Here is a 14,294-nt window from a genome sequence, read left to right as displayed (position 1 = left end):
ACGTGATGGAGCAAAGTCAAGAAGGACTTGAGAAGGGAAGAGAATAAAAGGATAGATGAAAATACTGATTGTGGCAGGGAATTCGGAAACTACTTCAAAACTAGAGAGAAGAAAAAGGGAAAGAATGCAGATTTTGATAAAATAAGGTTTTTGGTTTTTTTTTTAGTATATCTAATGACCTCCAGTGTCTCATAAAATTGGTGGCAAAAGAGGATCCAGGTAGGTATAGAAATTTATTTACTTACTTATTTTCACATATGGATTCTTATTTAATTCAGCCATGTGTAGAAACACACACACACACACACACACACACACACACACACACACACACACACACACATTCATAAACTCATGCATTTCTTTGTTCAGTGAGCAGAAAGCTCAGATGCAACAAGGCACCCCAAATCCCATCAAGGCCTTCATTTCTAATTCTAATTCTCCAGTCAAAACAATAGAAGTAGCTTGGAGAAATTATTTCTTCTGTGATTCAGTGGGGATTAATGGAAAGTAAGCCAGGAGGATGTAATCTGGCCAGAAAATAAAGAAATGCTTGAAACAAACAAGTGCAAAATAAAATCCACATTATAGGCTTATTTCAAATAGACTAAGGAGACCCATGAGCAACATTCCAGTGGTCCAAATAAGAACCACTTGAGGAAAAAATTAAATATTGAATTCACTGATAAATATTCTTGAATGAAAGCTAATATTAATAAATTATAAATTGTTGAATAAATCATTGACTAAATGAGAAGACACAACCTCTGATTCTGAAGAATTATTTGTCTATCCCTTACTCATAGGCTGTTCATAGTGGTGTGCTTTCCAAATAAAACACCACAGAAAGTGGGTGAAAAGAAGCACAAATGTGGGGTTATGAAGGTGGCTCAGTGGTAGAGCGCTTGCCTTGCATGCATGAAGCCTTGGGTTCAATTCCTCAGCACCATATAAGCAAAAAAAGCCCGAAGTGGTGCTGTGCCTTAAGTGGTAGAGCGCTAGCCTTGAGCTGAAGAGCCCAGAGAGAGCGCCCAGGCCCAGAGTTCAGGCCCTACAACCAACCCCCCCCCCAAAAAAAAAGCACAAATGTGCTACCTCAGCCAAGTGGTCAAGGTCAAAAATCATGTAAGTGATGTGGATGAAGCCAAGATATGTGTGTGTGTGTGTGTGTGTGTGTGTGTGTGTGTGTGTGTGTGTGTGTGTGTGTGTGTGTGTGTGTGTGTGTGTGTATAAAATCTGCTTTACCACTGTGGTCTTAGTCTTCAGATCCTAGTACCCAGATGGATGATATAGTTAAGACAGTACAAAACTTCAATTGCACAAAATTACAGATTATTGTACCTAAGGAGTATTTGTCAGAACTCTCAAGGTTATCAACAGTGAGAAAAATCTGAGAAATTGACACTTCCAAAGTTATTTTAAGAAGGACCTAACAACTAGTCACTAATAACTACAGCTAACTAACTAACTATAGCCTACTGTGGTATCCTAGATGTGGTACTAGAACAGAAAAAGAATAGTAATTAGGTATAAACTAAGATAATTTGAATACAGTATGGATATTAGTTAATTCCTTCAAAAATTGTTCTAAAGGGGTCAGACTATCATAGCTATGAAGCAGGTAGAGATCAGGAGGATTGTGGTTTGAAGACAGCCGACAGCATGAACTTAAAGACCAGGAATGGGAACTCACATCTGAGCTGGCCACAGATGGATGCAGAGACAACTTGTCACAACTTGCACAGTCTGAGAAGAACACTGTTTTTGAAAGTGGCATAGAGCCTGCTGGAACACCTGGTCTGTAACACTTGCTGGAGAAGCAGTAACATTTTTGAAGAGGGTAAAGGAATCTAATACCCTTGCACATGCCCCCTCTCTAGGAGAAAACGGTGTAGAAATTTAATAAACACACAGAAGATGAAATAGCAGGTATGATTATTTTAAGATGAATCAGAGAAAGGTGAAGATAGGAGTGGCCAGAATCAAGTTCCCAACCAAAGTGGATGAACCACATCTTAGAGGATCTAATCAGCCTGATTAGTCCAGAAATGTTCAGATACTTAGACAAGAAAAAAGATAAAAGATGGATGCCTTATGTAGCACTGGAAACTGGCAGAACATGAATAACAGAGCTGAGTCATTAGAAGGCAGGTGAGAGCACAGTAGAACAAAATTGACTTCACCCAGCAAAGACGCTGGGTGAGGAAAGAGCAAAGGGTCACCAGGTACCGGTGGCTCAGGCCTGCAATCCTACCTACTCAGGAGGCTGAGATCTGAGGATCACAGTTCAAAGCCAGCTCAAGCAGGGAAATCTGTGAGACTCTTATCTTCAATAAATGACCAGAAAACTGGAAGTGGTACTGTGGCTCAAGTGGTAGAGCGCTAGCCTTGAGCTGAAGAGCTGAGGGACAACGCCCAGGCCCAGAGTTCAGGCCTCAGGACTGCAAAGGAAGAAAAGAAAGAAAGAAAGAAAGAAAGAAAGAAAGAAAGAAAGAAAGAAAGAAAGAAAGAAAGAAAGAAAGAAAGAAAGAAAGAAAGAAAGAAAGAAAGAAAGAAAGAAAGAAAGAAAGAGAGCAAAGGATCTGGACCCAAAAGCAGTCAGGTATATGGAAGAATAAACTTCAAATTTTAATCTCCAATGTGAAGAATATCCAGTGTGGGTGATGGTGAAAACTAAGATGCTTCTGGCTTTACTAAATAGGAAATAGGATGACATGAAAGTAACAAAGACTAGGCTAAGGAGCTTATAGAGTTAGAAAAAATGATGATGATGAATTTTAAAACCCCAAGAATACTCTGATCATGGCTATTTTCTTTCTTTTCTCTCTTCCTTCCCTTCCTTCTTCCGTTCTTCCTTCTTTCCTTTTTCTCCATTCTTCCTTCTTTTTCTTCCTTCTCTTTCTTTTCTTTCTCTTCCTGCCTTCTTGCCTTTCTCTTTTTTCTCTTTCTCTTTCCTTATTTCTTTCCCTCCCTCCCCTCCTTCCTTTCTCCTCTTTCTTCCTTTTTTCTTTTCTTTTGTTTGCTTTGTGGTACTGAACATTGAACCATAAGCCTCACACACGGTAGGCAAGTGCTCTACCACTTGAGCCACAGCCTTTTTTCCTTTGCATTTTGTTTTAGAGCTAGGGTATTCCCTAACTTTGCCCCTTGAACTTGCAATCTTCCTACCTCTGCCTCCAGAGTAACTGGGATTCTGAGATTGTGCAGCCATACCTAAGCTATAGCTATATCTTTTCAATATGACAAAAGCCACATTTAGTGTTAAAACATAGGAGTAGCTAGAAAAGTATTTGGAAAGATACTCAACTTTGCTCTCTTGGTAAATACATACTGAGTATTCTGATGTGCTTATTGTGTAACTTCATTCAAGAAGCCCAGTGTGATGGTTTCTTTATAAATGATGCCTTAATTAGGATAGAGTTCCTACTACCAGAGTACAAGTTAGCACCTGATGGTTGACCTTGCACTAAAAGTAGAAATTACAAATTGGTTTCTTTGAAGAAGACAGGAAAGCTAAACACAGTAATTATGAGACATCACCCTATAATGAAATAAAATGGTTGAACTAAGTAAATAATAGTAATTTCCAAGAAATTACTTGTATTCATTGGGAAACTGCTAATCATCCCCTAATGTTTTCCCTTAGAATATAAACTTTCACACTGGGAGATGTTTTCCTCATCAGCGGACCCAGAAATGCAGCCTGTCTCCTGGAGACCTCCTCTGGGTTATCGTAAGGCTAGCTTGGCAGCCACACATAGGAACCACTGAAGGCTAGAACCACAACAAACTAGGCTCACTGGTTCTTTGTACCCAAAATGGGGACACAGCCACAGTTTTCTAAAGTTTAAAAAATAAATGAGTTGTTTTTTTTAGAGACAAGTACAGTGACTCTATTATACACACTCATCAGGAGACTGTGCAGGGTTTGGAATGTGGTAATCATTCAACTCAAAGAGGAATTGTTAGCCAGATGTTGAAAAATAGATGTAAATAGGCTCTGGGAGTACGTGTTATCTCCAAATCTCCCCAAAGAATTTTGACCTGGTCTTAGAGCATCTATTTGCATTCTTTTCAAACCATCTTTAAAGTAAACTGAAGCCTTGTTTTGTGTTAGGTAGGCTAGCCCTATAGAGATAAAATGTTGACAATTGCAGAGGGTTTATTACACTCTTTCATGTGTTCAAATTTTTCTATAATAAAATGTAATAAATAAGGACTGGTGGTGTGGCTCAAATGGTAGAATGCTTAACACTAGGCCCTCAGTTCAAACCCCAGTTCCAGTAAAATAAAATAAAATAGAAGCCCTAATTCATTCTCATGCACTGAGATTTGGATGGTATAACAGAATTATTCCTCCTATTCCTTCATGCCTCATAAACTCTTTGCATGCACCCTCATTTCATTTATTCTGATGAAATTTCTACAGTCCAGTGTTCTTCCAAATGGATGCCCTCGCCAAACCCATCCTGAACAAAATAGGTTTTAATCATTCATGAATCAATCTCTATTGAACACCGAGTATTGGACATTATGTTATTAATGCCATGAGTTAATGTCTTTGTAAGAAAAACAATAGCAATCAACAAAAAGCCTCTAGTCACCTGATAATAATCCCTGCAAAGTAGATACCAAAGTCTTGGTTATATGGCCTGCCCTAGTTGTGTGCTAGCAACTTCTGTAGGGAAGCAAGAATGAATGAAGTGTAGTAAGGTGTCCCTTCTAAGAGAGGATGGTAAAGCTTAATTAAAAATGCAGATTCCCAGGTTCCCCTCACAGAGAGATTTAAGAGTAAGGTGATGTTGGTCTGACAGCAACTGACACTCTTCCACTTAGAGTGAAGTAGGTTAAGTGTAAGGCAGGATATGGGTTTGAAACTGCATCCTGGTGCCAGGAAGACTATGAAAACAGGGTCAAGGTCTAGAGAAAGGAGTCAGCGAGATTTAGGCAAAGGGTGAGCACTCAGGGCTGATGGGGCTGAGATTCAAGGCTAGACTTTGGTTCTGGTGGAGTTCTATGCAGGGACTGAAAAGATCAATTGTGTATTTTGCCTTTTTTGTGTAAGCCTCTGTGAAAAGCACTTTACTCACACAATCTCATTTCATCTTCATGACAGTCATGAAGAACATGAGAACTGTTGATTTGCCCAAAGTCAGATAGTCAGTAAGTGGGTGATATAAGAATTGAGCTTAGGGCTGGGAAGGTGACTCAGTGGTAGAGCGTTTGCCTTGCATGCATGAGGCCCTGGGTTCAATTCCTCAGCACCACAGAAGCAGAAAAAAAAAAAACCAGAAGTGGCACTGTGGCTCAAGTGGTAGAGTGCTAGCCTTGAGCTGAAGAGCTGAGGAACAGCACCCAGGCCCAGAGTTCAGGCCCACGACTGGACACCCCCCCCAAAAAAAGAATTGAGCTTAATTCAATTCTATCTGCATATGCTGTCATCTTTCCACTCCTCTATGATGCCTACAAAACTGGGGAAAAGGCTGCTCAGCCTCCCCCAGGCCCATACCCAGGGAGACCATTTAAATATGAGAGGTCCATCACCAGCATTGCCAGGAGGGTGGTGTCCACACCCCATTTATTAGGGGATTAAATAAACTCCCAGTGACTCCTATCTGTCAGAGTTCTCATTATTTCCAGCACTGTAGCCCAGCAAACACAGGGAAATGAGCAAGTTGGGTTTTGTGACCATAGCCTTCCTGATTTTACTTGTTTCTATCCCAATCCCTGAGCAGGGGCCTGCTGTTCTCACAATTTTAACTATAGCACCATCAAATAATACATACATGTCTGAAGACAGATGAAGCATTCTGCTTCAGGGACCTTCTGCTTTGAACCTAATCAGGTGCTTGGAGGAATGAAGGCAAAATCAGGAGCAGAGGATTGGAATGTTCTGCAAAATATGCTGATATTCCCTAAGGCACACTCATGGGGAAGCTGGAGCTTGTTCAGAACCCAGTCTAATTGCTATCTGAAGAGAGATGATAGATTTCAGGAGATGGGAGATCAAGAGTTCTGTTGCTTCTGAGATGCTCATAAAGTACTTTTCCTACCACTGTACAGTTCTATTTGTACAAAGTCCTCAATTTGCAGTAGGAACAATAAGTATGTGTGTGCATTGCCCTAAGATGGTCATGAGTGGTTATAACCCATCAAAGCTTCTTTCTTTCAGAAACTGAAGTTACAGGCCAGACACTGCCTCATTAGTATTTCAAATGCCAGTACTATCTAATCCTACAATAAACAGAGGTCAGCAAGAGTGGCACTCCGCATCTGACCCTACTACCACACAATCCAATGGCAGCTCCAGATCTTGGGATTTTCCTTTATCAGTATGATTTGGGAGTTCAACATTGTTCTGGCAAGTTTTTGTGACAAATGGCTATCAAATATATTTACACATATTATATACATGTATATATATATATATATATATATATATATATTTAGACTTGGAGTAATTTTGCTAAAGCAATAATATATAAAGATGAAGGACATTCTAAGATGTTAAGCTGGTGATAGTTTTCTTTATCCTACAGTTACAGCAGGAGGAAGTCATTTTTACACAATAGCATATAAAGCAGACCAGACCTGGCTTTACTACTGTTTATTAACTGTGCAACTTTTACAAATTACTTGATTTCTGTGAATCTTGCTTTCGGACACAATAAAAAATAAAAATATTAATATTTGCTTTGAGAATTTTTTTTGTAAGAATTCAGTACAATACCTGTGAAGAGGCTCAAAAACATTTGTTAATGAATATAGAGTTGATATACAAGGAAAAGTGGCTTTGAATATTTCTTATAGTGTTTGTCACACTTCAGAGGCTTTAAACTGCCTATCTTTTCATTTTTAGCTGCCAAAAAACACCCAAAAAACCACATGTGCTACAAAAATTTAAATTACATAAGTAGACACAAAAAGTAGGAGGATCCATTCTAATTCCCATATCTGTCTTTTTCTTTCCTTTTTGGTAGGGCTGAGTTTTGAATTCAAAACCCTGAACTAAGTAGGCAAAAGCTCTACCACTATGCCACACGTTCAACAGAAATAACTTCTTGAAGATTGATATATATTCTTTTAAACCTTTCTCTAGGCAGGTACAAATTATATGACATAATTTTTAAACTTTATAGTAGCAATAGTTTCTTTTTTATTTTAATATACTTTAGGAAACAATATACAAAGTTGAGCTTCCCCACAATTTCCAGATAACAGCAGGAAGCTCCAATTCCACAAATTTAGCGTTTTGTGATGGCTACAACAGCAGTTAGCACCAGACTTGCTACAACACAAACATCCTTCAAAATGAAATGATACGACATAAGTTTTAAATATGACTTTGGACTATACACAGCATTCTGAAAGTTCAGGTTTCAAGTTAACAGTCATTTATTTCACACCTAGTATCCTGTTTGCACATTTGGACTCTGTAATTAATGATATGAATCTCCTATTAATGGACAAGATTATTTACTACTTTTTTGCTGTTTCAACCACTGCTACAGTGAACATTCTTATGTAAAAACCTTTTGATGCATGTACTAGTTGTTTTTTTAGGACAAATTTCTAGAAGAGGAATTGGGAAGTCAAAGAGAACACATATTAACTAGTTTACTAACTTGTAGAAAAAATGTTATAGGGTGAAATGTGTCCCTCGAGAATTTATACATCGAAGCCTTCAAACCCACAGTGCCTCAGAATGGGACTGAGTTTAAAACAGTGATTAAGTTAAGGTGAGGTAGCTAGAGTGGGCACCAACCAACCCCATTAGATTGACTTGTATCCCATTAAATTGAATCTTACGTGAAGAACCATACATGTAAATGAGTTGCACAAAGGGGTTTTATTGTGATATTCACATACATACTTATAATGTACTTTGGTCAGATTCAGCCCAGAGGAGAAAATGGATGTACAAAGAGACACCAAGGATGTGGATGAAAATAAGGACATAGCAAGAAGATAGCATCTGCTAGCCAAGGAGAGAGGCCTCAGGAGAAATCAGTTACTAAGACCTTCATCTTAGATTCTAGAACTGTGAGAAGATAATTTCTATGGTTTAAGTCATGTAGTCTGTGGTATCTTCTTATATTTAGCCCTTGAAAAGTAACACTGATGTTATTAAAGACTTGATGATCCTCCTTTGAGCTGAGATTCTTGTGCCTTCTAGTCACTTGCTCCTTCTATTGCTGCTCTCATTTCCCGTCCTTCATTGTCCTGTTCTGGTTTAATTAGGTGTCCATTATGGCCTTTGGGAAACATAAATGATCTTTGGAGATGTGTAAATGTCCATTTTTTGTTGCACCTCACTCTGGCATTAGAGTACAGAAGAAAAAAAGTCACGAAGGTATTTTCCCATTGAGTTATATAGTTTTCATTATGTTCTCATGAAAAATAATAGGAAGAAGACCAAGAAAATATTTTCCACAAACCCACATTTCTTCCTTTAATTGATAGAAGAGAACAACTCACCATTGGGAGATTATGTTAACTTTATTAATAAGTGTTTTTATTCACATAATGGAAACAGCCTACATCGGCCTCATGGCTAAAGTTAATGCACTCCTAATACATTCTTTCCCTGACCACCCTTCCTTTTCCTGGCCCCCATTAAATCTGATGTGTGTGCTTCCTCAAGGAAGTAGGAAGGAAAATTACTGAGGATCTACATTTTCTGCAGTCATTCTCTGTAACCTATATATATTTAACATTGCTCTGATTTCCTAAAGAAGCGACTCAGCCACAGTAGTTAGGATAATTGGTCTCAAGGTCTAATATTTTTTTCTTCAGCAATTTGTTACTCATAAAGTGAAAGATTGTTTTGCTGGAGATGGTTGTGTATTAGTGACTAAAGGAAAGGAAGAGGGAGAACATCTGCCAGTGTTCAAAGGATGTTACTTTTGTGACCTTTTCCTTGCTTTTTCTCTTTTCAGAGTTCACATGGGTGCCTTATGCACCACAAGTCTGGGAAGGCTTCTGTTTACTTTTCTTCACAGTGTTCCTTGGGAAGATGAGTCAGGCCCACTTCTTATCTAGAACTCATCAGGAGAGAAAAGGGTGAGAAGCAGCAGGGATAGACCAAGGGAAGTGAAGACAGATTTTTTTTTTTCTCACTGGGCCCTGGCCTTGCCAATGCAATAACCTGAATCTTTCACTTGACTGCCATAGAGATATGAAAAAACGAATAAATACACAAACATACAAAACACAGGGAAATCTCTGCCATTTAAAATCGGAGGGGAAGTTAGGTAAGAAATTCTTTATGTTTTTGCTTTTTCCCCCCCTGACTTTGTGTGTAACGGAAGATAGGGATAAACTAAGGAGCAAATATGAAAGTAACAATCTCTATTTGGAATATTCAAGTTTGTCTTTTTTGTCCTTTTTATTTGGTGTTACTCTTTCTATTCTCTATTAACCTCTAAAATATATAGAATTCTCTCCAGTAAATATGAGTGTGGGGGCTGGGAAGGTGGCTCAGTGGTAGAGCGTTTGCCTTGCATGCCTGAGGCCCTGGGTTCAATTCCTCAGCACCACATAAGCAAAAAGAAAAAAGCCGGAAGTGGCGCTGTGGCTCAAGAGGTAGAGTGCTAGCCTTGAGCTGAAGAGCTGAGGGACAGCGCCCAGGCCCAGAGTTCAGGCCCCACAATAAATAAATAAATAAATAAATATGAGTGTGTACTATTTGCCAAAAATCATGCCAAGTTCTGCATGTTGTACAAGGCATTGTTCTAGGTTCTGCATTAGACAGCTAAGATTGAGTCTACTGCAGGCTCTTCAGTCTGATAGCAAATGTAACTCGTGGTCACATTCGCACAGATTTGTAAAAACATCTAGACTTTAAAAAAAAATTTAAGTTATCCAATTTTCTGTGATGACCTCTAAATCTCCACAGAAACAAGAATGTTTCAGAAGAGTCTGCTCACTTGTATGCCATTAGTCATGAGAGAGTTACACCCATGCCATATGTGAGAACTATAGAGCTGTATGGTAATATGGTATCATCTGTAATACAGCTGGCTTCATCTAAATTCAAGTTCTAACAGCTTATAACTTCAATAGCAGCTGCATATGTGATATGAAAAAAAATCACACTTGAGGAAGTTTTGGATTTGGTAGGTAGCCGATTTAGAATCATAAAGTCTTTTCTAACTCTAAGATACTAGATTCTAGGACATAAATATGACCTTTTTCAAATAAGAACTTGAGGAGCAAATACATCTCAAGTTTAACATTGGTAGTGAGTGTTATGTTGCTACTGTGTTGGTTATTATTCTGATTTCATGAAATCTGTTTATTGGTTGAGTGACTGGCATAATGTTAGGACTGTCAAGTTTTTGGAAGCAAATACAGAGAAAAAGGATATCAAACAAAAATTACAACTAAATCAGAATTATGATTCTTTCCATGGAATGCATTACATCATGGTTCATAATCACAAGGATCATCATTTGTCCTTTTAGATTTTATTGGTTAAGTACCTCCTTGAAATAGGATCCAATAATTATCAATTGATTTCAGGTATAATGTAAGAATCTCTGAGCTGTTCAAAGTCTCACAGAGGAAAATGTGCTACTTTAATGATTACTAAGCATTTGTCCTCTGCCAGTCAGTCTGCATGGTAATCCAGTCCAAATGTTCATTTGAGACAAGCAGATTAGTGTGGTACAAAGGCCAAGGCATTTACTTCCTCTTCAAATTTCCTGTTTCCCTGGATATAAGTTCTCTGAGGTACATCTTCAGAAAAGTCACTTAGCAAAGCTTGCAAGAAATAGACAATTTGGAGAGGACTGGTTCTGTTTGCTAAAATCTAAAATGATAGCTATGTTGTAACCTATTTAATCTACACAAACTTTTTAAAGTCCCATTTACTTTTATGTAGTAAGAGGTATTTAATCATTGCCAAAGTCAACATATTAAGTCTGGTTGTCAAGGCAGCTGCTTTCCTATGGAACCATGTGTCCCTATTTCCTATTTCAGTCAGTTTCTGATTCCATATTAGGAAATGCCAAAGGGAGCTGGCAACCATGGCCTTCTCCATTTATAATAGCTTTTCTTATATATACTTTAGTATTGTATTCAGTGGCATCTCTACTGTGGAATCAGATTGGGTAGCTCTAGACCAAGGTACAATGGCAAGGGAACTCTGAGGTAAGCAAGACTCTAGTTCCTGTGTGAACTCTATTTCCAGAGCCCTGGAACATGAAACTTCCTTGAGACTCCAGTGATGATAAATCTGGCCTTCTGGGCCAGTCTGGATTCAAGCATCCTATTTCTGCGCTGCATACTTCCTCATTCTCTTCTTGACTGGTGGGAAAAAGAAAAATTCCTACTGAAGGAAAGAATTTAAGAATGAAGCTATGCTTTTTATTTTTTCTTCTAGTTTGTTTAACTCTCTGGGGTCTAAGTTGCATGGTTTTCTCACATTATTTCTTGTTTGTTATTATGGCATTTTTCTTGTATTTCCTCTGTGAAGTTTGACTTTTAAGAAGATTCAGCATGAAGCCTTAAATTTTTCCTTACTTTTGTTCATGGCTTGTGTGGTCTTAAAAGTCTTATAATTAGCCTAAAAAGGAGCATGCCATATGTATTCCTTTCATTTGTAGATCATTAACAATATCAATTAGTCATTCTTGGATTATAACAGAAAACTATTTCTAATAATTACATTATTTAATCATAACATAACACTGTAAGTTTTCAAATATTTAAAAGCTAAATATAAAAATATTGAAGCTGTTTATTTTGTGTGTGTGTGTGTGTGTGTGTGTGTGTGTGTGTGAGAGAGAGAGAGAGAGAGAGAGAGAGAGAGAGAGAGAGAGAGAGAGAGAGAGTACTGGAATTTGAAGTGAGGGCCTCAAGCTTGCTAGTCAGGTGTTCTACCACAGAACCATACCTCCAGCCTTTTTTGCTGGTTATTTTTGAGTTATGATCTCACTTCTTGCCTGGAAACATGCTTGGTCCATGAAGTGCCTATTTTAGTCTTGTTGAAGTTCAGACAACAGTCTCTTGTCACCACATCCAGTTCTCAGCTGAACGCTTACTAACTTTTCTGTCTGGTCTGGCCTCAAACTCCTATCCTGTCAATATCAGCCTCCCAAATAGCTTGGTTTCATAACATCTGTAAGGTATTTTACAGGCACTAGAATATTTCTCTTGCATATATGTGTGTACACATGCACATGTATGCATGCATGTTCAGGATGGAACCTAGTCTTGTGCAAATTAAACATGTGCCCCACACTAATCTGTGCCCAGCCCATGCTATAATAGCTCAAATTATGAGTTTTTATGGGTTTAAATTTGACTTGAAAATATCTCCATAATTAATCCATATGAAAATTAGTTTGGCTACTATCAATATGTATGTATGTATGTATATATGTGTGTATGTATGCATAAACATATACATAAATGTTTTAACCACTCAGGATGTTTTGAAGGAAGTCAGATGTTTATTTCTAGAAGAGAGAACTGGTCTAGAAATTGAACCCAAGGATACCACAAAAGTAGTGTTAAAAGTGAGACAGTTTGTCCAGGACATAACTCTGAGCTATAGGGGCATTTAAGTGACAGGAGGGGTTCTGGAAGGTAAAATAAGGCCAGAGATGTAGGAGAAAACTAGTTATATGTGTTTTCATAAATCAAGGGATGCATATACAGAAGGATGCGGCTCCTAGTATCCAACATGGCAGAGAGGTCCAGAAAAACAAGTTTCCAGTTAATTGAAAAATAGACTGCTGGTAAACACATTGAGAATTATAGTAGAGGCATAAGGGCAAATCCCAGTGCTTAATGAATAATTAATCTTTTGAGTGAAATTACTGGAGACAGAATCCAAAGAATAGGTAGAAATATGTGCTTCAATGATGGCTGGCGTGGACACCTCACCCGCTGTGCCATGTAGGCACGTGTAGGCATGGAGATGGAGTCATTAAAGTTCCTCTTTAATGGTTTCCTTTTTTTTTCCTGAGTATAAGTGACAGAGGTTGTTTGGAGACAATGGAGAAAATTGGAAGCAGCTAGCTGGGTGAAAATATGAAAGAGAGCTAACTGCAGAAACAAGTACTGCTTGGCAAAGCTGGAAGTTCTTTGGTACTAGATAATTAATATGTAGTTGGGGGAAAAAAATCTACACACACACACCTGCTATTATACTTCCTTGTGAGAGTCTTCCATAGACTATTATCATCTCATTGTATTGCTCTATGTAATTTTCAATGGGAAGTTGTGATGTTATCATTGTGTGGGGGTGGAGATCTTATGAGAACACAAATAAACCTCAGGCAAGGTATTTAATGATATCATTTGTAGTAAGAATTTATCCATTTCAGAGCACAAGATTTAACAATTCACAAGATTCAGATTTCACTAAGAGCTCTTCCTGCTGGGTGAGGTGGCTCATGCCTGTAATAGTAGTTACAGGAGGCTGAGATTGGGAGGATCCAACTTCCAGGCCATTCCAAGCAAAAAGATGGATAGACTGTCACAACCAATAAAAAGCTGGGCATGGTAGTCATTGCTGCTATCCCAGTTATAAAGGAAGTATAAATAGGATCTTGGTCCAGGCTGGCCCTCATCAGAAAGTCAGACTATTACACACACACACACATACACACACATAGACACACACACAAAAAGGGCTTGGTATGTGGCCCAAGTGGTAGTGTGCTTGGCTAGCAAGAGGAAGACTAATAGTTCTGAGTTCAACACCAGAAAAAAAGGAGGGGAAAATTTTTAAAGAGCTTTCATATAATATATATAAAATATGAAATAACTTTATATATAATAAATACATACAGAAGCTTTTACTCTTTATAGATTAGATTATGTTAATAGTATTTGGTTTATATTCTAAATTGATTTACATGCGTGCAATATCATTAAGCATTTACTGTACACTGGGCACATGATTGCTCACAAAACCTTCATTAGCTGAATATTTATCTCCATTGATATACGAAGAAACCAGATCACAGAAGGTTAAGTATTCACATATTTTTTTTCTTTTTTGGGGGGGACGGGGGTCCGGTCATGGGGCCTGGGCGCTGTCCCTCAGCTCTTCAGCTCAAGGCTAGCACTCTACCATTTAAGCCACAGCCCCACTTCCAGCGTTTTGCTTATGTGGTGCTGAGGAATCGAACCCAGGGCCTCATGCATGCAAGGCAAGCGCTCTACCACTGAGCCACCTTCCCAGCCCCTAGTATTCACATACTTAGGAAATTGTGAGCTGGGATTTGAATCCAGGCAACTGACTCCAGATACTATGTGCTGATCTTCCACATTACCCT

Source organism: Dipodomys merriami, unplaced genomic scaffold (genome assembly GCF_024711535.1).
Source record: "Dipodomys merriami isolate MVZ:Mamm:240054 unplaced genomic scaffold, mDipMer1.0.p SCAF_94, whole genome shotgun sequence".
NCBI classification, from domain to species: domain Eukaryota; kingdom Metazoa; phylum Chordata; class Mammalia; order Rodentia; family Heteromyidae; genus Dipodomys; species Dipodomys merriami.
This window is presented reverse-complemented; position numbering follows the sequence as displayed.